General features: G+C 36.9%; 3 protein-coding genes and 2 long non-coding RNA genes across 5 annotated transcripts in view; 2 read left to right on the top strand and 3 right to left on the bottom strand.

The window, feature by feature from the left end:
• The window catches only part of LOC134820849 (vasculin-like protein 1), a 632099-nt gene that overhangs the window by 429436 nt on the left and 180705 nt on the right, over window positions 1–21958 (bottom strand). The gene's annotated exons all lie outside the window — the stretch shown is intronic.
• The window catches only part of LOC134821469 (glutaryl-CoA dehydrogenase, mitochondrial-like), a 101897-nt gene that overhangs the window by 46046 nt on the left and 33893 nt on the right, over window positions 1–21958 (top strand). The gene's annotated exons all lie outside the window — the stretch shown is intronic.
• Window positions 1–21958, bottom strand: part of LOC134821471 (proline-rich transmembrane protein 2-like) — a 90378-nt gene that overhangs the window by 60872 nt on the left and 7548 nt on the right. The gene's annotated exons all lie outside the window — the stretch shown is intronic.
• On the bottom strand, window positions 976–21949 carry LOC134820700 (uncharacterized). The gene is made up of 3 exons (XR_010160913.1): window positions 20986–21949; window positions 3089–3262; window positions 976–2957 (listed from the first exon to the last, which is right to left on the bottom strand). It is a non-coding gene; the product is annotated as an uncharacterized LOC134820700 (long non-coding RNA).
• LOC134820966 (uncharacterized) lies at window positions 12173–20068 on the top strand. Its single transcript, XR_010160956.1, has 3 exons — window positions 12173–12261; window positions 19133–19254; window positions 19435–20068. It is a non-coding gene; the product is annotated as an uncharacterized LOC134820966 (long non-coding RNA).

Here is a 21958-nt window from a genome sequence, read left to right as displayed (position 1 = left end):
AGTAATATCCGTCAATTCAGTGTACACCCATTTTGTATCACGTTGCGACCCCACGGTCGTTTCACTATGGTGTATCGTCCTGACGATACAGGGGGAGCCGCGCACTTCGTGCGCGGCGGGTCATACAACGTATGACAACACCCATCGTAAAAGTAAAGTAAAGCAAAGTAAAATTTATGACATCACATCATCACACATGTCTACAAACTATCATCGCACTGTGAGAAAAATGTATAATAAATATTTCCCCACCAACTGTTGGTGATGGGGGAATATTTATTATATATTTTTCGGCACCAACATTAATTTATTATCAAATACAATATTTAAAATTAATTTCATCAAAAACATTGTCCTATTTTAAAAACTTCCCAGTGGAATAAAGATTTATAAAACGCTTCTTTGCCACATAAGGATATAACCAAAGATAATTGATTCACGATGTCAATCCTTCGCAGCTCGGTGAGGCACAGTGGTACTGCATCTCGCCGATCTACCGAAGTTGCGAGAAGAATTATTTGATGCGCGGCGCAACCAAGTAGTGCATCGTGCTACAACAAAGATAATTGTTATGTTTCTTTTTATTACTGACATAACTGGCTCCCTCAATTCTTATAAGCGAGCTGATTATTCGCGAGGTGAAAATGAGCGCTGCATGGGGACGATCTCTCTGAAATTTTACCTGTTGGTTCAGTGGACGATTTTAGCCACAGCGCCTTAAATTTAGCACGATCGTTTATAATCACACAAAGTTACAGCTAATTTAGTGATGTAAACACTCGTCGCAATATACTGGAATTGAATCGAGCGCGTACCTATGGTTACTGCGCGTTGATATGGTTACTAACCGCTTGACGTCATTTAATGCCCAAATATAGTAATGAGCAGACCGCTCATTCATCATTTTAGCGCGCGTAGCATGTAGCATTATTACAATTCTAATATGAATATATAGTCATATTATTATGAGATGCACGAGTTAAACTGCATTTTACATTTAATTTCAGGAATCTGCAATGTGCAATATTTGTAATCGATTAGGTAATGATAATATTAAATTTCGTTCTTCATTCCTTGGCGGTCCTTATTTATGTATTTTACCTGGGAGCGGGGACTCCAGGCTATTATATGATGTTTATAAACCGGGCTGTCATTTTGCATTTTCATAAACCGAATAAATAAATTCGGCAGAATGAAAGACTGAGCGCTGAGTGCATAACAGTAATCATGCATGATTCATTGACCTTAATTGTTGATAGACTGGCCAATACATACAAGCGTGCTAAATTACTTACTGTTACCGTTAACACTATTTGAATGGTCCCCGATTACCGGTACCCGGGGGACCCAATACAAGTCTATAATTAGTATCATGTATTATGATCATGAACATGATAAACCGTCGAATAATCTTACGGAATCACAGGCTGTGCGCCGCCAAGTAAAGCCCCTGACAGTTGAAACCAACTTGAATCAATGCATTTTCAATTTTCGGACACTGATTAAGATGTAATTGTAATTGTAAATCTCATGACGGGGTTAAAATGCTTGCCTGGCAATAAACTATCTCGATCACGTCAATATTATATGGGTTTAATAATAATTTCAATAATATATGGGTTTATTCTTAGGAAGCATAGTTTCTTGTTTAGTTAGCAGTTCGGGTTAGAGTATTATATTCTTTTATCGTTGAATTTGATGGTTGGACAAATTATTTCAACCATAATTACGTATGACCGCTTCTTAACCCAGTTGCAACTACTACATATAAGGATTAAATCACAGACCTTGGGACTTGCGTAATACCCGTTATATGTATCAAGCGTAATAATGTATCAAGCGTGCTGAATCACTCTACAGTCGATATTAGAGATTGTTCACGAAGAATTATTTGTTCTGATGGTACAATAAATGGTAAAACGGCAATGCTCTTAACAGGGTATGCTGTGTTGTAATGTTTCATGTAGAGTTCTCACAACTTATAATTCTTTCGGACACGAAGGGAAACACACATCGTAAGGCTTGAAATCTTCGTAAAACTACATCCTTAAGAGCCTATAAAAACATTTAACTTTAAGATAAGCACTATATCAAGTAAAGTTTATATATAATCATCATAACTTATTAAATCAAACGTAAAAATTAGCCGGCAAAATTTAATATTCTTTAGTAAAACTGATTAGCAGTAACTAGCACTACTTATTTAACAAAAATTCACTAATCAGTCTTAAAACTGTTCTGTCCCATTACTGTAAATTGATAACGCTAAGAAATCTCGTTACAGTAGTGACGGTAACACTAAAAGCAAAATATTATCTCTTCTTCATACCAGCTTAAATTGTAAAAGCGGTCAAATGTGTGCAACATAGCTGGCACTGGGCAACATAGATAACATGTTTGTCCTTGTTTGTTCCGTCTAGCACCAGGTCCATGTTGTTGATCTTTGAGTCCTTGTCAAACAGTACGGGCAAATTTTGCAGCCAGGTCCATTACACCTCTGTTTTCCTACATCAAGGGTTTCCAGTTTTCAATTCTTCACTAGTGTATTACCGATTGAAGGGTGTTTCCTAATAGCGAATACTATCCGTACATCCCCACAGCCTCTTAATGTCCGGATTAAGTTCTTTAACCAACTTTTTCAGACTAATGTTATCAAGATAGTGTTGTGCGGAGAATACGAGGCTCTGTTGAGTCTTATTTCGAATCTGATGTAGTGTGAAGGTAGCTGTGCTGTAGTTGCTCCAGATCCAGGTCACGAGGATTACATTTTAGCTCTCGACCTAAACGATGCCAGTTTCTGCCTCCGAGCACAAGTACTTCGTAGGGGGTCAGCGGTGGCATCGAGTCTCTTCATGTCTATTGTTTAACGTCGTTGGTATGCTTGGGTACAGGGGAAGTTAGCTGCTTCTCTACTGACGTTATTCTCCAATTCTTAGACTTCGTCCTTCGCACGTTCCCTGAGGAAAATAATTTTTAATAGTCCACCAAGAATTATTAAGGGTTATTAAACATAGAGACTTCCCACAATTATAACCTGTAAATCTTCCAGTGAGGTAATGTGTAATTTCCAAAAGTATAAACTACACACCATGTCTGTAGTGTCTCGGTGAGATGACACACGTCACCCGGTTTTTCCATATCAGCTCGATTTTAGCTAATCACTCATCACGCGTGGCTAGAAGGAGTTTCTCCCAGGTTTTTTTCACATCAATGATACAAGTTGTTTCTAATCTTGAGCACGTAACTTAACATAATATCTGAGCTGAAAATGGTCTAGTTAAGCGAGAGCTAACATTAGTACTTACAAGTTATAATTTTTAATATCAGTTTCCGATGCGTAGAGTTTGATAAAGTTGGGTTGTACTTCTCTATTAATTTTCAGAGCAAAAAGTCATGTTTACTTCGCCAAATTTAATTAAATAAACTAAGGTATTTCATCACACATGGCTATGATCAGATCGGGTTCATGTTTCCTAAAAAATAAATGCGCGTCGCGGTGCGCGCGTTTAAAATTAGTCACGAATGTTGAAGTTTGTCTAGTTTCGTTGAAAAAATCAATTTGCGCTCGCCGTATCAGAAGATGAATCCGAGATTGTGGAACCAGATGATACGGTTTTTGAGGCATTTTGATACGGTCATTTTAGCCTGTTTAAGTAGTTTCAGAGTGCTGGAAATGGTTGCACGGTGTAGGGGGATGTGTTTACTAACTATTTTGACGTCAAAATAGTCGCCAGAGGCTCCCTGAGTCATGGAATGAACGGAATGAACACAAATGAAATTTTTTCTAAAACTCGTCGGATTGCCCCAAAACAGGTCGGAATCGTTTGGTATTGACCCTTATAGTGTTCCTACAAAGTTTGGTGGCCGTAGCACTCTGGCGACAATTTTGACGTCAAAATAGTTAGTAAACACATCCCCCTACACCGTACAACCATAATTATCTATTTTTGATCCAAAATATAGTCAAAATAACGTTGGTTCCAAACCGTTCCAAACAGTATCAAAACCGTATCATTGGTTCCAAATTGGTTCCAAAATCTCGGATTCATGAACTCCGCCGTATTAGAAGATCGATCTGAGCTAGTGGTAACAGCGGCAGGAAACTTACCACGCGACCAGAAATTCCATATCGAAAAACTTGATAGACTGCTACGGGATATGCAGAAACTCCACAACAAGTTATATCCAAGCAAAGAAATGGTCAAAACATATCGGGCTTTAATAAGAGGTTTGCACGGTAGATTGCCCAACACTTCTACTAGTGGAGAACAAATTCGACATTGTATCAAGTAAAGTTAAGTATGTGTCACTGACTTCAGCCCGGCCCTTGTACAAACAATTGTAAAAGTATTAGGAAATGGGATTTGTTGTGACACTTGCTGTAGTCTTGAACAATAAATTCTCTCCTAAGAGGATGAATTTGCGAAATAGCAGGACAGGTTTTCCAGCTCTTTTAATTTAACTCACACAATTGGTTCAGAATTGGTATATATTATAAGCTGATACAGGCATTGCAAATACCTTCGTAAAGCAACTACTAACCGCGACCGGTTATCGGAATATAAATTTCTTAATCCTGTTTTAAGTCTACTTGGCCAAAATGTCAACTAGTCCAAGATTTTATTTACGGTTTCAAATCAGAACAAGAAACATAATACTTCAGTGCTATATGTTTTTGCGAGGGAGAGGAGTCCTCAGTCCAAGGTAACTGGGATGGGAGCAACAAGTCAAAAAATTAGACTTGAATTTTAGCAGCTTAGCACTCTCAAAATCATTTTGTGTCTAAGTGTGTTATCTGAGAAAGATGGGCGGAACCCGGAACCGGGCTCTGTCACAGATTTTTACGGAAATCGGGAGTTGGCTCCTGGAGCATGAGCACAAGTCAACCTGAGTCGTCTCTGGTATTCCGAGTGTACAGAACAGAACGAGAGTCCCGCTTGCACAGAACAGGCGTATTTGTGAGCTCTCAGTGAACCACTCTCAGCTTGAGTGGAGAAAAGTCGATGGAGAAAGCTTGGTCATATACTGAGGGGTCCAGATAATGGACCTGCCTTAAACTCCCTGGCTTTTGCAGTTCATAGTTTGCAGATGCCAGGGAGAGACGGCCTCAGTAAAATCTGTTTTCATTGATAAAGCGCGAATTATGTTGCCGGAATTTATTTCTTAATAATAGATATGATTTAAATTATCTTAGGAATATTGCTTTTGACAGAGCACAAGGAGCTAGAAAAATGGCGGCTTGGACTTTTAGAGTGCTTTTAGAGACCGGTCACAAGTAGTCATGCTGACTTTATACAAAAGCATGGTTCGCTCCAAGCTAGAGTACTGCTGTCCAGTCTGGAACCCTGCAAAAGTCACAGAGATTCAAAAGCTGGAGACTGTACAGAGATCCTTTACTAGAAAGATATCTGGCTGCCGTGATCTCCAGTACTGGGACAGGCTGAAGAAGCTTAAGTTTATGTCTCTTCAGAGGCGGAGAGAGCGTAATTCTATTATTCATGTATGGAAAATTCTTAATGAACATGCTCCGAACGATACGGGTTTCGAGTTCAAGTCTCATCAAAGGCATGGAATTAAGGCAGAGATCCCAGCCATGAACAAAAGCGCACAGTTGTCGGTAAGAACAGATTACGACAACAGCTTTAGAGTTAGAGCAGCTCAGCTCTTCAACGTGCTCCCATCGGAGCTCCGGAGTACCACATTGCTAGACAGTTTCAAAGTTGGTCTAGGCAGATTCTTGGAACAGTACCGCAGACACGCCACTGGTTCCAGGCTACACTCCGACAAACGATAACTCAATGCTGAGCTGGAGGAGGACGCACTCGATGCAGTTGTCCTGAGCACGCCCTGCCAAACTCACCAAAACGTACCAAAACGTACCAAAACGTAACGTACGTAAATTGGCGCAGAATGCAAGGTTTATAATTTTGTTTGTTAAAGAAAGTTTAAACGGCAGCGTTGTGTTTAAACTATCTGTTAGTTATGACTTTATTATATATCTAGGGACGACTTAGATAGATTGCTGATTTCTGTCCCACGACGACAAGCGGCATTGTAAGGTCTGGCCAGTTACCATATATACTTCGAAATATCAGCTCAAATTCACACCTAATGGTTATTGGTTATATTAACTTGAACAATTTGAAAAAAGAGGACTCGGACGATGAGAGTTAGATTGCTGACAAACCAGATAATGAGGATGTAGCGTAGGGTAGCACGCGTTGATTAATAATTACAACCTGGGTATCCTATTTTGACCATTGTTAATGATCTGGCCCGGCGCGCGCTACTTCGTAGCACTTGCCGTCGGGCCAGACCATAGAAAAACGTAGAGTTTTACTCCACATTTATGGAGTAAATCAGACATTGGCTACGACCTATGTCACGTGACGTACGCGCGCAACCAATTATAAGGCCAGAATTTGATCACGCTCAAAGTGAGCGCTGTACTCCAAGACACGCGATTACGATTGGCCAAAACTTTGCCACGTGATGCGCTACGTGACATATTTTTCAGCCAATTACGACGTCAGAATTGCATCATCTGAGATGACGCATATGTCACATGGTATATCTATTAACGCGCTGAATAGATTCTAGCAAACTTTGGTGAATTCGCAGCCATTTCTCATTGTAAGTGCTCATTAGTTCAATACTCGATTTTGATAGATGTCGCTTGCTTGTAGTTGTATCTTTGCCAATGCTACATGCCGTAACATAACTGAGCTGAAACATGTGCCATATAACTGAGCAATCTTATTTGCTGTTCACATCTGTTCCATTCCTCCTAGAATTGTATTTCTCTCAGATGTTGTCGAGCTTTTGCAGCATCGATCAACAGTTTATCTACTTCGTATTATCACGCCCACTTGAATGATCAATCGATACTATAATGTTAGGTTTTTATTCCATCATGTTATTGTTTACTGTTTTTTGCATTGCTTGTGGTATTACTATATTATATGATTGACTAAAGAAATTAGTCATGATTTAAATCAGAACTTTAAGCTGACATCTTATTTTACGCTTAATCTATAATCATCAATGAGCTCTTGCTATGTTACTTCGAAATTCATAACATATCTTCTGAATAATCATTGTAGCGATGAACTCGTTAACAACATCCAACATCAGCTCCGTCCAAACTCTTTACAATTAATTAATTATAGTCTTTTCATCTGAATTGTTTAATACGATTTAACATGATCTGTTTCAACATTGGAAATTCTAGTCGGATTATAATAGGACTCGGATTCAAGGCATGAGATTGTTAGGTTGAAGAATAAGTATCAAACTGCAGTTTACTTGGTTATATTATAATTAACGCCTGTACAAACCTTGTGGATAACTTACATTCTCCGCCTCTTGCAGTGTCGAACTTATCTCTGTACTAGATTCTTATCTGGCCTGAATTTGTTATGATACATTCCTTTATCCGACTCTATTGATATAAATTCTACACTTCTGGACAGTTTTAATACAACGGTTCTACTTAACAATTTACATCATGATTATTACTCTTAAAATGTAACTGCCCATGAATATGTGATAACACATTAACACGCCCCGCAGCTAAATGGTAATCAATTTGATACACCTCCGTCCTCCCTGTTGCCATGGCGACCATAATTTTCTCTTGCGACTTGCTGTCGAGTTTTATGATATAACATAATAGTGAAGGGTCATTAATCTGCAATTTACATCATGATTATTACTCTTAAAATGTAACTGCCCATGAATATGTGATAACACATTAACACGCCCCGCAGCTAAATGGTAATACATTTGACAGTACTCCCTGTTCCCATGGCAACCACCATTTTCTACAGAGATAAGTTAAACCTAAGAAGTAGTTCTGCTCACTTTTATGGCTATATGCTTTGATTCAATCCTACATCGGGCTAATAAGCTACAACATTACATATCCCCCACGGCCCACCCCTTCCCCCTTTATCCGAATCTATTGATATCAATTGTACACTTCTGCACAGTTTTAAAACGACGGTTGACACTACTGCAATCATAACTATGATATCATTACACTGAAAATGCGACTGCTCATGACAATGTGATAACACCCTCCCCCCATCTGTAACCCCATCTGTAACCCTAAATAAATGTAAATACTAAATAGACTACAATTAATTAACTATAGTCTTTTCATCTGAATTGTTTTATACGATTTAACATGATCTGTTTCAACATTGGAAATTCTAGTCGGATTATAATGGGACTCGGATTCAAGGCATGAGATTGTTAGGTTGAAGAATAAGTATCAAACTGCAGTTTACTTGGTTATATTATAATTAACGCCTGTACAAACCTTGTGGAAAACTTACATTCTCCGCCCCTTGCAGTGTCGAACTTATCTCTGTACTAGATTCTTATCTGGCCTGAATTTGTTATGATACATTCCTTTATCCGACTCTATTGATATAAATTCTACACTTCTGGACTGTTTTAATAAAACGGTTCTACTTTACAATTTACATCATGATTATTACACTTAAAATGTAACTGCCCATGATAATATGTGATAACACATTAACACGCCCCGCAGCTAAATGGTAATACATTTGACAGTACTCCCTGTTCCCATGGCAACCACCATTTTCTACAGAGATAAGTTAAACCTAAGAAGTAGTTCTGCTCACTTTTATGGCTATATGCTTTGATTCAATCCTACATCGGGCTAATAAGCTACAACATTACATATCCCCCACGGCCCACCCCTTCCCCTTTATCCGAATCTATTGATATCAATTGTACACTTCTGCACAGTTTTATTACAACGGTTGACAGTACTGCAATCATAACTATGATATCATTACACTGAAAATGCGACTGCTCATGACAATGTGATAACACCCTCCCCCCATCTGTAACCCCATCTGTAACCCTAAATAAATGTAAATACTAAATAGACTACAATTAATTAACTATAGTCTTTTCATCTGAATTGTTTTATACGATTTAACATGATCTGTTTCAACATTGGAAATTCTAGTCGGATTATAATGGGACTCGGATTCAAGGCATGAGATTGTTAGGTTGAAGAATAAGTATCAAACTGCAGTTTACTTGGTTATATTATAATTAACGCCTGTACAAACCTTGTGGAAAACTTACATTCTCCGCCCCTTGCAGTGTCGAACTTATCTCTGTACTAGATTCTTATCTGGCCTGAATTTGTTATGATACATTCCTTTATCCGACTCTATTGATATAAATTCTACACTTCTGGACTGTTTTAATAAAACGGTTCTACTTTACAATTTACATCATGATTATTACACTTAAAATGTAACTGCCCATGATAATATGTGATAACACATTAACACGCCCCGCAGCTAAATGGTAATACATTTGACAGTACTCCCTGTTCCCATGGCAACCACCATTTTCTACAGAGATAAGTTAAACCTAAGAAGTAGTTCTGCTCACTTTTATGGCTATATGCTTTGATTCAATCCTACATCGGGCTAATAAGCTACAACATTACATATCCCCCACGGCCCACCCCTTCCCCCTTTATCCGAATCTATATTGATATCAATTGTACACTTCTGCACAGTTTTATTACAACGGTTGACAGTACTGCAATCATAACTATGATATCATTACACTGAAAATGCGACTGCTCATGACAATGTGATAACACCCTCCCCCCATCTGTAACCCCATCTGTAACCCTAAATAAATGTAAATACTAAATAGACTACAATTAATTAACTATAGTCTTTTCATCTGAATTGTTTTATACGATTTAACATGATCTGTTTCAACATTGGAAATTCTAGTCGGATTATAATAGGACTCGGATTCAAGGCATGAGATTGTTAGGTTGAAGAATAAGTATCAAACTGCAGTTTACTTGGTTATATTATAATTAACGCCTGTACAAACCTTGTGGAAAACTTACATTCTCCGCCCCTTGCACATTGCAGTGTCGAACTTATCTCTGTACTAGATTCTTATCTGGCCTGAATTTGTTATGATACATTCCTTTATCCGACTCTATTGATATAAATTCTACAATTCTGGACTGTTTTAATAAAACGGTTCTACTTTACAATTTACATCATGATTATTACACTTAAAATGTAACTGCCCATGATAATATGTGATAACACATTAACACGCCCCGCAGCTAAATGGTAATACATTTGACAGTACTCCCTGTTCCCATGGCAACCACCATTTTCTACAGAGATAAGTTAAACCTAAGAAGTAGTTCTTCTCACTTTTATGGCTATATGCTTTGATTCAATCCTACATCGGGCTAATAAGCTACAACATTACATATCCCCCACGGCCCACCCCTTCCCCCTTTATCCGAATCTATATTGATATCAATTGTACACTTCTGCACAGTTTTATTACAACGGTTGACAGTACTGCAATCATAACTATGATATCATTACACTGAAAATGCGACTGCTCATGACAATATGATAACACCCTCCCCCCATCTGTAACCCCATCTGTAACCCTAAATAATTAATGTAAATACTAAATAGACTACAATTAATTAATTATAGTCTTTTCATCTGAATTGTTTTATACGATTTAACATGATCCGTTTCATCATTGGAAATTCTAGTCGGATAACGGATTATAATGGGACTCGGATTCAAGGCATGAGATTGTTAGGTTGAAGAATAAGTATCAAACTGCAGTTTACTTAGTTATATTATAATTAACGCCTGTACAAACCTTGTGGAAAACTTACATTCTCCGCCCCTTGCAGTGTCGAACTTATCTCTGTACTAGATTCTTATCTGGCCTGAATTTGTTATGATACATTCCTTTATCCGACTCTATTGATATAAATTCTACACTTCTAATTCTGGACAGTTTTAATACAACGGTTCTACTTTACAATTTACATCATGATTATTACACTTAAAATGTAACTGCCCATGAATATGTGATAACACATTAACACGCCCCGCAGCTAAATGGTAATACATTTGATACACTGACACATCCGTCCTCCCTGTTGCCATGGCGACCATAATATTCTCTTACGACCTGCTGTTGAGTTTTATGATATAACATACATATTACATAATATATATAGTGATTAGTGAAGGGTCATTAATCTGCATTCTGCACCGTGTGTTTAAAATGACGACATATTAGTACCATATTGGGTACTGCAGTTAACTTGGTTATATTATGGCTGTTAAAGCTAAAGTATGGTAGTTCTGCTCACTTTAATTGTTCTATTTTTAAAAATCCTACATCTAGGGCGCTTTCAGTATCATTATTAATATTGTAAAACCTTGCATTAATACTTTTACGATAATCCTCTGTTTCCATGGCGACAAACAGGCTAGACCTATAAATTCCACGTGATGTAAGAGACTTATTTGCCTTGTAGAATATTTATTTCCCATGGGCCCACGTGCACACCGCGCGCCAAACGGTCACGTGGACAAATTATCAACCTTATCGTGATCCTGTAACTCACACCATATGTGCGTATTTTGGTAAGGAGGAATTATATTCTTGATCTGGGTCCTGGGAACATTCCAACGGCGAGCCATTAACATGTTACACACATTAGTTACATATCATAGCATACAATTTCTTATTACACGCAGTATAGGCGGGACCTGTTATGTGTACAGTTAGCGATATTTAACTGTTATCAATATCAATATCATAAACACATGATATAGAATGTAAGCTCAATAAAATTTAATTCATATATGCAGTGGCGTAACGTTGCCTGTTTGCGCCCCCCCCCCCCCCCCCCCCCCCCGAGCATGCGCCCCCCTGTTGGCACCCCCTCCCCTTTTGGTGCCCACTGCCCCTCCCTAAAATTTAACAAATTAGGTGATTTTAGAGAATAAGCCGGTAAAATCTCTAAAAAAGTGTGTTTCTAGAGCAAAACGTGCAGTTTTGCTAGTACTTTAGTTAAGTACCCCGCTGACCCGGCCCCGCACAGCGGGGTCAGCGGGGCCCTTCGTTACGCCACTGCATATATGGTCTACTAAACTTTTGGTCTACTTCAAAATTAGTCGCCGAAAAATTAAGTCACATGAAATTTGGTTTAAACAATCTTGGTCAACAGTTTGACTAAATTTATGGTTATAGTCAAAATTTGTCGTTATTAAGGTAAGTAAGTTATTCTATAATCTTGCATTAATTATATTTATTTAATAGCAAGGGTTAATCAAGTGTAAGATGATAAACATCATGGACTCGACGATACCAATAACCAGACGACATCAGTATTCGCTATGTGGACAGGCAAGTTATTAAATTACTGCTACTTATTATAGGTGGCTGTCAACTAAATTTTTATCAATTTAGAGAGTAACACCCAATCAGACGATTTTGCGTTCGTAGGTTATACTTTCGTGCTTTCACTGTAGATTGTTACAGTGATAGCAAATGTTACAGTTACATTCAAATAACAGTAGTATACTGACATGTGTTTGGTATGAAACTGAAAGTAAACCAATATTATAATTATATCGAAAAGTAAACCATCTTTTAAGATGTCTAGCGTTTTAATCTTACTAGCATGAGGAACCCGTATAACCCTAAAATAGTGTCAAGACTCAAGAGACTAAATAATTATTACCTATTTAATTTGTGTTTTTGACACCACTTGGGGGTTCAAATTTTGGGCTCTAAAACTCCTATTCCTTGGCCAATTTTTATTTTTTCATGCTGATTTGGAGGCCATTAAAGCATTTGACCCAGTCAAAAAAGTATCAGTTGTATATCTTTTACGGTTTTTGCGGAAAGTCGCGTTAAAGTTGATGCCGTGGTGTCAGTAAAATGGTACGGATAAACACATCCATATATATCGTCTCGCTTTATATATAGTAAGATTATGGCGAATCTTTTCATCGTGTGGCAAACTTGGCTCTAGCCGTTTTAGAATGGTACAGTTATCCCTAGTTTTCAGTTATCCCTAGAACGAATAATCGATCGAAAGTTATAATTCCACAGAAAGGTAACCACAATTTAAAAACCCTAAAACATATTCGTTCTTACACCGGTTGACTTGACGATCTTATATTTTTTGTATACTTTCATGATAGCAACTACTGTAACCATTATTAACTAGCGTAATTACTGAAGTTAACTGTTTCGATTCAGTTTCTTAATTTATTTTACTATTAGACTCTAGCTATACGATACTTAACGCGAAACATAATTGAACACGTTACATACCGTCTAACTAAGACCAAAGAATCCATTGACCATTACAGCTGTTACGTACTGCAGTATATGAATATCACCTCAGACCGTGTTACGTTATCAAGTCTTTGTTTTAGCTGGACGGTATGAACTGAAGTTCGACTCTGTTGTTTCATTGGATTCGTTCAAAACATTTTGTCAGATTACGTAGTCACATTCATATAAAATTTGTTAATTCTTATAATTACTGTACTGGTAAATAGTATTGTATTATTATGTACACTAAATTTAACAAGCAACCACAATGGATCCCAAGCAAGCTGTCAATTAAGCCTTTAGTTTTCGAACTGCAGTGCGTGTCTTAGACAAGTCCAGGTACTCACGTACTTTAATTAGACACAGTCTAACTCTAATTATAATGCGTGAGTACCTCGACTATTTCAGTTCTTGCACATTTGATTGAAATAAATTTTCGTGCACATACAGAATGAATGGTTAATAATTTAATATATATGTAGACCAAGGTCTGTGCACGGGATGCTTCCTGGAAGAATCCAGTTCTTTTAGCGGGGCACCCTACCTAAAGCCAAATTGAGATATAATAATCATATTCCTAGAGAAATAATCAGAAATCGAATACCAATCAAATAATATGATATATAGGAGTAGTAACCATATTTACTATGCAAAATGCCCCAACCACATAGTGTAAATTTGTATAGAATTCAAATTCCATATCATCATTAAACCTCAATAGTCAATATAATAGCCCAAGCAAAATTCAATAACTTCTTATATACCTTACTGTCATACTACAAATTAATTTAACATTTGAAATCTGTTAACCAGAGAATAAATTTCTAAACCTAATGCAAGTGAAATAATTTAGATGCAATAATGAATGCCTAATGTGAGTATCATCTGTCAATGTCCTTGTAAAAAAGTCTGTAAAAGAGATATGAGTAACTTATATAGAAGAAAAAACAGGAAGTTGTCGTCTGTTGAAAAATAAATAAAATATCTAGAATATAAATTAGAATATAAAATAACATTCAGTCAATGTGTCGTCAATAAAATGTACAATTATCAAATGTTAAAACTGGGTGATACAGTCACCAAAAATAAATATTAAGTATAATAAGTAAATAAATTAAATGTGGTCTATAAAACTACCACTAGGTATAATAGGTCAATAAATTAAAAGTGGTTTATAAAACTACCACTGTGCGAACCCTTTCTCCAGTTAAAACATGTCAGTCATGTGCAAAATCAATCAAAATGGTAAGGTGGTAAAAAAAGGAAAATTCTTTCGATACATCAATTATATATGCCTCAGATTTAAAAGAATTAGAAGATACTTAGTTATCGTCGACTATGATTGCAGTGTAAAATTTGTCATATGAATTGTCGACGGTATAATTAGGGTCTGTTGTTATAGATGAGAGTAGCTGTTTCTTATACGAATCACTAAAGCTTTTAACATCGGGCAGATTTCGTAGATCTGTTGGAACATTATTCCAACATTTTGCCCCCAAGTATTGAAAGTTTTTATGTGATGCTGATCTATTAACATATAGGTTGCAGCTTTCGCCGCTCCTACTACCTCCTGATATGTAACTAAATTTGTTCATAAAGTTTGTAGGACAATTGTCATGGATGATTCTAAACATATAATTTGACAGATGGAGTTGCCGTCTAAGATGGAGTGGTAACCATTTCATGTCTCTATAAACATTAAGGCTGCTCTCTGTTTGTGGAACGTTGAGAGCTATTTTGGCTACCTTTTTGTACAGAGTGTCAAGTTCAGCAAGTTTTGTCTTGCCAGCTCTACAATAGATCGTGTCTAAATAATCGAATTGTGGCAACATGAGTGCATTGGCAAACATTTTCCTATATTTAATGGGTAGCAGTGCTTTACTTCTATACATGGCACCAATTCTCTTCATGACCTTCTTAATAATATAATCTACATGGCTTTTGAAGTTTAATTTACTATCTAGAATGAGGCCAAGATATTTTGTCTCTTTGCACTCCTTGATTGTGAAAGTTACCTCATTACATTCAATGGTTAATTCATCATGTTGATCAACAGAATCAAACAATAGGAATTCAGTCTTCTTTTCATTGAGTGATAATTTATTTACACTGAGCCATTTAAAGATTGTCATAAGTTCTATTTTCATGTTTATAAATGTGCTTCTGCAGGTTTGATCAAAGAATAGTGCACCATCATCTGCAAATAGAAAGGGCTTAGATAGGTTACAGGCATAAATGATGTCATTTATGAAGATACTAAATAATATAGGCCCAATGATGCTTCCTTGTGGTACACCACTCAGAACTTCTAAAAATGAGCTTAGTTTGCCATTGATCCTAGTGCATTGATATCTACAAGATAAGAAGTTCTTAAACCAGGTTAAAGCAATGCCACCAATTCCATAATATGCCAATTTTTGAAGCAATATTTCATGATTCACTGTGTCAAAGGCCTTCTTAAGATCAAGAAAGATGATTCCTGGTTTATAAGACTTAGATTTACTCATATATATTTCGTCCATCAGATCGTACATCAAATAAGTTGTGGAGTGATTTTTCCGAAAGCCATATTGATGCCGGATGAAAAGTTTGTTCTCTTCCATGTAATCAGTGAGTTGCTTGCCGACAAAGTATTCTATAAGTTTTCCTACAAGTGGAAGGATGGATATTGGCCTGTAATTATTAGGATCATCTTTTATTCCTGCCTTATGGATGGGAGTTACTCTAGCTTTTTTACAAAGTGTTGGTACAACACCTGTATTAAGGCTCAAATTGACAATATGGGTCAGTGGCTCAACTATGTGTGGTACAGCTTGCTTAAGTAAAAATAGAGGCACATCGTCATATGAGGCCTTGTCATTCTTGAGCGTTTCGACATACATTAGGATATCAGTTTCATTTATTTCTTGGAATCTATCAAATGAGATGTTAGAAGTTCTAGGAGGTAAAAAATCAGTAAAACTAACTCTTTCAATACTGGGGGCCTGATTTTGTAATCTTGATCCAACATTTGCAAAATGAAAGTTAAATAGCTCAGGATCATTCTCATTGATAGTTTGACAATTAGTTGTACCAGGGGTCATATTTGATGCCAGTTTGATAGTTTTCCATACCCCTTTAAGATCATTCTTGGCACTTTTAACTTGTAGATCATCGATTACATTAGCCTTTTTGCAGGTTTTAGCTAATTTATTTCTAATATTTCTCTGAATCTTGTAGCAATCCCAGGCCTCATTACACTTTATACATTTGCTACATATACCACATTTATTGCAATTTCCATTGTCTCTCTTATCCTTCTTTTTACGGAATTTCTTTAGAAGAAAATGTGTATGATTAATGGCATTTAAAAGTTCAGTAGAAGGTTTATGTATGAACTTTTCATGCCTTTCTATGGTCTTGCAAGGGAAGAAGGTTGCATATGCCTGTTCAATATGATGACAAAGGCCAGCAGTGATAGCTTCAACATCTGTACTTTCCAATAGTGGACTGTAATCAGAACAGGTATCTAGATAGTCTAAGAATTGTTTAACATTACGTTTACAATGATTTCTAATTTCAACCTTTTCAAATTTAGGAGCTATAGGTACTTTACAATCTATCTCACACATAATAGCTTGATGATCCCCAATACGTTCATCAAGAACAGAAGATTGAACAAAATCTGCATAACAGTTAGTGAATATTACATCAATAGTAGTCTGGGTAAAATTGTCTCCACGTTTAGCAACTCTAGTTATCCCTTGAATGGTTTGAACTAGATTGTAACATCTCAAGGTCATATCTAATTTTTTGTACTGGGTTGATGAGATATTATTCTGGTCAATGTTTATATCCCCAATCCAGATAACCTTTTTCCCGTTCAATTTTTTCATGCAAAAATGAATGTACTCAATAAAGTTATCAACACTGCAATAATTTCCAGAGCGATAGAAGCAGCAAACATTGATCTTGCTATTCTTAAGCTTCACCCATAATGCTTCAATGTTATCAAGCTTACTATCCATAACTAATTCTGTGTAAGCTAGTTTTTTGTTTATCATTAAGCCACAACCACCCCTAGAACTGTTTGGCCTGTCGCATCGCATAATGTTGAAGGAGGAAGGAATATTTATGGTGTCTGTGTCAATAGTATCATTAAGATTCATCTCATTTAGGGAAAGTATGTCTAGCTTATGATCTCGAATGAGTTGAGTAAGTTCATTACTTTTAGCTAAATTTAGGAGACCACCTTGAATGTTACAGTGACCATTTACATGACGTAAAGTCGGCAGTACTTTAATTGACAAACGAGAAATTATCTATTTCCGTATTATATCTTGTCCGATGTTCGTACTTTCAATTTAATTATGAATTGTTCAGTGAACTTAGTACTCACGAGGTTTGGATGATTTATTTGAAACGAACGGACTTCCATTATAATCTGGATTCAAATTAAACACATAAATAACACAATTCAAAATAGATTAGTGTTGGACATTTTGCAAGACTTCAACATTTATTGATTTATGCTTTTTGGACAAGCTCAGTATAATTCTTAAGTTACCTGGGGGCCCAGGCTATTATGTTCATAAACATAAAGATTCGGCGGAATGACAGGCTGAGCGCCGCCCAGTAATTCTTAAGATGATCAGGTGACGCGTTACGTGCCGTCTATACCAGGAGGTGACCGGGACATGATTTTAGGCCTGACCGGGACCGGGACCGGGATACAAAATGTGACTTGACCGGGACCGGGACCGGGACTGAGATTATCAATTTACCGTGACCGGGACCGGGACCAATAATTTCTGGGATTTCTATCTTACCGGGACCGGGACCAACAATCCAATTTTACCGGGATTTGACCGGGATTTGACCGGGATGACCGGGACCAAAACTGGTATTCTCATATTGAAAGCTGAAACTTTCATTTACATTATAATTGAACAATTTGAATAAGTAATAACTAGAATATTAAATTAGGAAAAACTAAAAAACCCGTCAATATGGGGCATGGGCCTAATGTACTACACCAATAATGTTCATGTACTGATTACTCAAGTTCACCCTCATTCTTCATTCCTCAATCAATGATCCCTCAAATTATTAAACAGTTTCATTCTCCAATTCCAATTGACAATTGGGCGTAGCCCGGGCCGAGTTGAAAACTTGATGTTACTTTGCACTTATGAGTTATGTAACGATATTAGTTACCTTAACTTGTTTAGCAATTTTAAACATTGTTTTATTTGGCTCAGAGGTTGTTTAAAGATGAAATTCACAATGAATGAAAGTAAAAACTTAAAATCACAGTGAATGAAATTATGTAAAAGATCCCGGTCAAAATCCCGGCAAATTTGAGTGATTGACCGGGACCGGGACCGGGACCGGGACCAAGAATCCTGAATTAACCGGGACCGGGATCATAAATCACCATTTGACCGGGACCGGGACCGCGACCGGGATGAAAAATGTGACTTGACCCGGTTGACCGGGACCGGGACCGGGATAGCTCAAAATTGCCAATCCCGGTACCGGGATTCCCGGTCACCTCCTGGTCTATACTCTATAATAGTTAGGATCGAATACTGCTGACTAGCTAGTATCAACTACTGGATCACGTACTGCAATACGTGCTGTCAAGGCAGAACAAAGACTCCATCACGTAATCGACTACGTAACGCGTAACGTAATGTCTAGCTAGGATCTAAGTTTCCGGGTTGTTTTGGATCACCCTGTGAATCTGCATTACTGCCACATTGATGGTGTGCAAAGAACCAATAACTATCTACAAAATGTACTGTGACCTGTGTCACATATTGCATAGCAATAAAGGTACCAGAGAAATTGTGAGAAAGGAGGCAACAATTCTGTGGCCGTATTTCATGTCTAATTTCTAAACTTTCTGCAAGATTTTAATATAACGTTGAGTAACATTTATTATTTTCAGGTACCTAGAGTTTCAGTGTCTGAACTCTGAAATCCCTATAACCTACTCTTGCCCTCAGTCAGACTGCTGTTCAAAGTAAGACAAGTTCTAGTTAAGTTTGAGATCAAGATTTAACTATTGAAGTATGTATAAATTGTATATTGTATAAATTGCATGTACAAATGTATAAATTAAAGAAGATTCCGTTCCTTGAATGACTTTAAAACATTTGAACATAAAATTTTTTACTGAGATACAGAGGGATTCGAATTTTTCTCTTCAATCTTATTGGTTCTATCAATAATATTCTGATTTTGTTGCAGGTCGACTGCAGGGCGCAGGCAACGACTGGCAACGGGAGATCAGAAATTCAGCTTGATCAGACTTAAGTATGCTTCATGATGAAAAACGAAAGACATCAAACTTGGTTAAATGGTATACAGATCAACGATTGGACATTCCTTCTACTTTAATGCTACATCAACATGTAATACTTGATAGACAATAACCTTCAAATATTTTGTGACTGAACTGTGAAATGTGAACACAATCCCAACCCTTCAATTATGATAGGATTTACCTCGACCAATATATATATTACAACTATGACAGTGGGTTGCATGTACATACGATGTTTCAGGAAGCCCGTGAACCCGGCTTGTAATATGCAATTTTTCAGCATTTATATCTGTGATAGCTGCACTGAAAGTATTTTGGGGTCTCGTATTTGTAGTTTGTACGTGTGAAATTTACTCTTTACTGTTTATATTTCATATGTTATTTATCATATTTGGCTTTTGTAATTGATCGTGGATGATTAAACTTAACTTATAACTGTTGTGCATGTTGATGATTGGCGATTGGCAAATGGCATACTTATATTGACTGTATTGAGTTATTGATGGGATGAAATGTATTAGAATTCTTGTTCTGCTTAAACAGACCGCTTCAAATTAACCAAGCCTATTTATTGAATGCCAACATAATGAAGAACTCAATCGATATAGCGAATTTACCAGATTACGTTCATATCAACTCTGTCCAGTATCTGTGCTGTCACAGTGTCACAATATGCAGAAATGATATAATGTGCTCGCGGTAACGCGCGATATTAGTCAAGTTTGCGCTAAGTTGAGCGCTCGATCTTTCGTTTCTCTCCCGTCTAACATTTCGAGAAGAAAGCGGCGCGCGCTACTTCGAAGAAATTTAGACGAGTAACATCCGTCAATATCCTATTCTGATTACGATCACAGCTCACCACAACAAACCAGCACTTAATTCGAACACTAAAACCTGGTATCCGCTGCTGATTCGGCACGATAACCTGGACCGGAACTGGGATCCCAGTCGAACCTTGTACGTACCTTAGGGCCAATAAATTTGGTTCACAATTAAGTTGGTTACCGTAATTTTGATTACTATGATTTTTGTCACAAATTTCGCAAATTTTTAGTCTACAGCAATTTTAATCACATTTTTCGACTTTTCGAGACCAGTTTCCATTCCATACGACGTTGTTTATGTCGATGTGATCACCCAGCCGTTTCAACAGAGCATGCATTGGGATTGATCGATTAAAAATGTGATATCCAAGAGGAGCTCTAACCCTTTAAGTGCAATGGGACTTTGGTACGGTTTTTTTTAAACGGTGATGTCATTATATTAATTACAAAGCCCTATGAACCATGTAAGCTTAATAATATTCACTATTTATGTCAAACATGCTCAACTGATATTTTGGTCTCCTTTAAAATTAGACGCCGAAAATTTAGTCTCACGAAAAGTTTGACTAAATTTATTGTAGACTAAATTCGTCGTTCTTAAGGTATTGTACGTATCATAACAAAAAACGTAATCTTTAAAAAAGTGCTTACCTATTTTTTACCACGATCATCGGATGTTAGTTCAGAATTCAATAACATCTGTCAGGAAATCTACTTGTTCCAAGAGTCATTCTGTTCCAGCTAGAAATTGGGATGTTTGTAATATATGTTTAAAACTGGTAATTCATATTAGAAACATTTTGGCAGACTACTTAATCAATATAAAAGCGGGGGCAGCCTTAGCGATTGGTTATTGTAAAACAACATTATTCAGATATGGAATGTGAGAAATTTAGTCTCACGAAAAGTTTGACTAAATTTATTGTAGACTAAATTCGTCGTTCTTAAGGTATTGTACGTATTATAACAAAAAACATAATCTTTAAAAAAGTGCTTACCTATTTTTTACCACGATCATCGGATGTTAGTTCAGAATTCAATAACATCTGTCAGGAAATCTACTTGTTCCAAGAGTCATTCTGTTCCAGCTAGAAATTGGGATGTTTGTAATATATGTTTAAAACTGGTAATTCATATTTGAAACATTTTGGCAGACTACTTAATCAATATAAAAGCGGGGGCAGCCTTAGCGATTGGTTATTGTAAAACAACATTGTTCAGATATGGAATGTGAGAAAAATAAGAATGTTCGTGATACTCAACACCTATTCACTCCGCCAATTGCATCACATTTAGAAGTGAATTTCGAAGAATACTGCTAACAACAAAACAAGCCTAAACAGAGCTTGATTTTACACAAAAATCAGGCACAAATGAAATAATCTGGAGAGTGCAGACTTTCATTCCATCCCAAACCTAAGAACTGTAGTAAAATGTCATTCAAAATCTAGGAACGTGTGCTACGTTATTAGTATTACCAATTTAAACCAGGCTTAGAAATGGGTATCAGGCATTTAGTTAGAAGCCCCCATAAAGGCAGAGTCGACTTATTACCCTAATAAAAATATTTCGTCATGTCAATACAATGCACAAATATCCAACAATAAAAACCAAGTTCGGTGGA

The sequence above is a fragment of the Bolinopsis microptera genome, chromosome 9 (assembly GCF_026151205.1).
Source record: "Bolinopsis microptera isolate Bmic1 chromosome 9, MBARI_Bmic_1.0, whole genome shotgun sequence".
NCBI lineage: Eukaryota > Metazoa > Ctenophora > Tentaculata > Lobata > Bolinopsidae > Bolinopsis > Bolinopsis microptera.
This window is presented reverse-complemented; position numbering and strand designations above follow the sequence as displayed.